The sequence below is a fragment of the Stegostoma tigrinum genome, unplaced genomic scaffold (genome assembly GCF_030684315.1).
Source record: "Stegostoma tigrinum isolate sSteTig4 unplaced genomic scaffold, sSteTig4.hap1 scaffold_224, whole genome shotgun sequence".
In the NCBI taxonomy this organism is placed as follows: Eukaryota; Metazoa; Chordata; class Chondrichthyes; order Orectolobiformes; family Stegostomatidae; genus Stegostoma; species Stegostoma tigrinum.
The window spans coordinates 60213-65000 of NW_026728160.1; the positions used below are offsets into that span (position 1 = coordinate 60213).

A 4788-nucleotide genomic window follows, 5' to 3' on the forward strand; every position below is an offset into this window, starting at 1 on the left:
CAGCTTTTGTGCTCCTGAGATGCTGCTTGGCCTGCTGTGTTCATCCAGCCTCACATTTTATTACCCTAGTGAGTGGTCAGTAAAGTTATGAATGAATGACAGCGCGATAGTGGTCACATGGAGCGCTGTGGGTGCTTCGGTCAAGAGGACCTTTCGTGCAACAGTAAAGAGGCTTATGATATAATGTCACACAAAAACCACACAAAAGGATATTTGAAGGCGATTGGCCCTGTATCACTAAAGACACACCAGCCAGCCTCCGGAAGCCTTGTTGAGTGCTAACCGATGTGAGTAAACAGGGCAGACCACAGGATATTCAGGGGCAAAGATTACAAGATTAACAAGTGACCACTTTTCTGAAGAAGGCTCTAGGCCCGAACCGTCAGCTTTCCTGCTGCTTGGCCTGCTGTGTTCATCCGGCTCGACACCTTGTTCTCTCAGACCACGTGAGCGAACGAGTACGGCGTGTTTGAGTCTGACTGGTCAATATGTGATACACAACCATTTGATGTTACTGACTGCCTGGTGAATTGAAAACTGAAATAACTGCGGATGCTGCAAATCAGGAACAAAAACAAAGTTTCTGGAAAAGCCCAGCAGAACTGAGGGAGGTTCTGTGGAAGGGTCACCGAACCGGAACCGGTTCGCTCTGTTTTTCCGCTGACAAATGCTGCCCGACCTGCTGAGCTTTTGCAGCAACTTTGTATTTAGAACATAGAACATAGAACAGTACAGCACAGAACAGGCCCTTCAGCCCACAATGTTGTGCCGACCATTGATCCTCATGTATACACCCTCAAATTTCTGTGACCATATGCATGTCCAGCAGTCTCTTAAATGACCCCAATGACCTTGCTTCCACAACTGCTGCTGGCAACGCATTCCATGCTCTCACAACTCTCTGCGTAAAGAACCTGCCTCTGACATCCCCTCTATACTTTCCACCAACCAGCTTAAAACTATGACCCCTCGTGCTAGCCATTTCTGCCCTGGGAAATAGTCTCTGGCTATCAACTCTATCTATGCCTCTCATTATCTTGTATACCTCCATTAGGTCCCCTCTCCTCCTCCTTTTCTCCAATGAAAAGAGACCGAGCTCAGTCAACCTCTCTTCATAAGATAAGCCCTCCAGTCCAGGCAGCATCCTGGTAAACCTCCTCTGAACCCTCTCCAAAGCATCCACATCTTTCCTATAATACGGCGACCAGAACTGGACGCAGTATTCCAAGTGCGGTCTAACCAAAGTTTTATAGAGCTGCAACAAGATCTCACGACTCTTAAACTCAATCCCCCTGTTAATGAAAACCAAAACACCGTATGCTTTCTTAACAACCCTGTCCACTTGGGTGGCCATTTTAAGGGATCTATGTATCTGCACACCAAGATCCCTCTGTTCCTCCACGTTGCCAAGAATCCTATCCTTAATCCTGTACTCAGCTTTCAAATTCGACCTTCCAAAATGCATCACCTCGCATTTATCCAGGTTGAACTCCATCTGCCACCTCTCAGCCCATCTCTGCATCCTGTCAATATCCCGCTGCAGCCTACAACAGCCCTCTACACTGTCAATGACACCTCCGACCTTTGTGTCGTCTGCAAACTTGCTGACCCATCCTTCAATCCCCTCGTCCAAGTCATTAATAAAAATTACAAACAGTAGAGGCCCAAGGACAGAGCCCTGTGGAACCCCACTCACCACTGACTTCCAGGCAGAATATTTTCCTTCTACTACCACTCGCTGTCTTCTGTTGGCCAGCCAATTCTGTATCCAAGCAGCTAAGTTCCCCTGTATCCCATTCCTCCTGACCTTCTGAATGAGCCTACCATGGGGAACCTTATCAAATGCCTTACTGAAGTCCATATACACCACATCCACAGCTCGACCCTCATCAACTTTTCTAGTCACATCCTCAAAAAACTCGATAAGGTTTGTAAGGCATGACCTACCCCTCACAAAGCCGTGTTGACTGTATTTGATCAAGCCATGCTCTTCCAGATGGTCATAAATCTTATCCCTCAGAATCCTTTCTAACACGTTGCAGACGACAGACGTGAGACTTACCGGTCTATAATTGCCGGGGATTTCCCTATTTCCTTTCTTGAAGAGAGGAATTACATTTGCCTCTCTCCAGTCCTCAGGTACGACTCCAGTGGACAGCGAGGATGCAAAGATCTTCGCAAGTGGCAAAGCAATTGCATTTCTCGCTTCCCAAAGCAGCCGAGGACAAATCTGGTCCGGGCCTGGCGACTTGTCAATCTTAATGTTTGACAAAATTTTCAGCACATCAGCTTCGTCTATCTCTATCCATTCCAGCATGCACACCTGCTCTTCAAAGGTTTCATTCACTACAAAGTTGGTTTCTTTCGTAAAGACAGAAGCAAAAAACTCATTTAGGGCTTCCCCTACCTCCTCAGGCTCCACACACAAGTTCCCTATGCTATCCCTGATCGGCCCTACTCTTTCTTTGATCATTCTCTTATTCCTCACGTAAGTGTAAAATGCCTTTGTGTTTTCCCGGATTCCTTCTGCCAAGCCTTTCTCGTGCCCCCTCCTGGCTCTCCTCAGACCATTTTTGAGCTCCTTCCTTGCCTGCATGTAATCCTCTCTAGCTGAACTTGACCCTAGCTTCCTCCACCTTATGTAAGCTACCTTCTTTCTTTTCACTAGAAGCTCCACCGCTCTCATCATCCAAGGGTCCTTAATCTTACCCCTTCTTGCCTGTCTCAGAGGGACATATTTACTCATCACTCCCAACAACTGTTCCTTAAACAGTCTCCACATGTCTATAGTTCCCTTACCATGGAACAATCTTAATGATAAAGTTAGCAGAAATTACCTAAAAAGTGGCCAATGCTGATCAAAAGCGAACCGTTATTCGTGCAACTACCCAAGATGCTGTGGGAGGCACAGGCAATTGCTTCATCATCTGTTGTGTAAGCTTGACAGTAGTCCATACTAAATGCATTGAGAAATTGAATAAGTGATGCAGGTCTGGGAAAGGAAGACATTCGGAATGTTGCAGGCATCCGTTTTCATGCAACGTGTTGGTCAGCCGATGTGTCACATTCATCAAGTTGATGCACAAGCTGAGGGTGCAGCTGAATGAATAATGGAGACATGGCCCTAGATATCAGGATCTAGCATATCTCACTGTGTGGAAAGGAGTTATCAACTCTTACTTACAGCCCTCTTTTCCTTCTCAGACTGTTCTCAGACCTAAGAACCTTTTTCAATCCTTGTATATTAGGAATAATTATTTCCAAGCTGGGTATTTTTTGAGCTTCAGCCTCTAAGGCCTGGCATTAATTAAAGTAAATTAAATTGTCCAATATTTGTTTTCTGATTTGCAACATCCGCAGTTCTTTGGGTTTTTACTCAGTGTTTTAGAGTTTATTTACAGGGCGCTCTTTATTTATCGCGAGCTCTGTCTTTTAGGGTTTATTTGTGAAGGGCCCTGTCTTACAGATAGTTTACAGGTCGGCTCAGTATTCGGGTGCATGAAGAGGTGCGCTGTGTTTTCGGCTTTATTCAGCCCTGTCTTTTCCTGTCTATTTCCTGGGGGATGTGTGTTCGAGTTCATTTTAAAGTGGTCTGAGTATTTGAGTGTACAATTGTAGGGGGCTCTGTGTTTTACACTGTCCTGTATGTTTTTGACTTAATTTACAGGGTAGATCTGTGCTTTATGGCTTATTTACCGGGGGCTCTGTGTTGCAGTGCTTCGACACTGGCGGGGTGGGGGGGGTCTCTGTTTTAGAGTTTATTCACATTGAGGCCTGTGTTTTCGGGTTATTTACAAAGAGCTCTGTGATTTAAGGTTTACATAGAAAGGCTGTATTCTAAGGTTTATTTACAGAAGGCTCTCTGCTTTAGGGTTTATTTACAGTGAGCAGTGTAGTTTAGGATTTATTTCCAGTGAGCTCTGGGCTTTAGCATTTATTTACAGGAGGATCTTCATTTCATGGTTTTGTTTCAGTTGGATCTTTGTTTCAGGGTTTTTTTTAAACAATGGGCTCTGTGTCTTATTTATAGTGCCATCTGCGTTTTTGAGTTTATTTGCAGAGCATTCTGTGTTTTTGAGTTTATTTCCAGGAGGCTCTCTGTTTTAGCGTTTGTTTGCAGGATCCTCTGTGTTTTAAGATTTAATTTACTGTTTATTGGCATGGGTACTCTTTGTTTGAGGCACTGACTGAGTACTGGCCTTCTGACAATGTGGTACTCATTCAGATCTGACCCTCCAGCAATGAGGTACTGTGTCAGAACTGATCCACTGACAGTAAAGCACTGTCTCCTCAGTTCTGACCCTCTGACAGAGCTGCAATCGTTCAGGACTGAACTTCTGATCATGTTGTACTCCATCAACTCTGAACCCAATGCATTGAGGTACTGACTCAGTATTTACTGTGTGCAACTAATATACTCACTCAGAACTAACCCTCTAGCAATGTGAGCCTGCTTCAGAACTAACCGTGTAACAATGAGGCACTGACCTCAGCACCAAATCTCTAATTACGTGGCTCTCTTCAGTTTTGAGGCACTCCTTCCGTACTGACCCACGAACAATGCGGCACACACTCAAGAATGATCCTTCAATGAGGTATCACCTTATAACAGATCTACTGACATCAAGGCCCTCTCTTTGGACTGTGTCTGATAATGAGGCACTGACTTGGTTCTGACCCTCTGACAATGAGGCATTCTGTCAAGTCTTACTGCATTAAAATGAGGCACCCTCTGACTGATCTGAAACACCACTTCTTAGACCCTCTAAATGACAATCTTTTAATTCT

At 44.9% G+C, this 4788-nt stretch overlaps 1 long non-coding RNA gene across 3 annotated transcripts in view; it reads left to right on the forward strand.

Annotated features, from left to right (window-relative positions):
- The first annotated feature begins 375 nt into the window (after positions 1 to 375).
- Positions 376 to 4788, forward strand: part of LOC132207951 (uncharacterized) — a 35519-nt gene continuing 31106 nt past the window's right edge. The window contains exon 1 of one of the 3 annotated variants that reach the window (XR_009444034.1): positions 376 to 482. This is a non-coding gene — a long non-coding RNA (uncharacterized LOC132207951). The other 2 variants (XR_009444033.1, XR_009444032.1) reach the window with 2 other exon arrangements.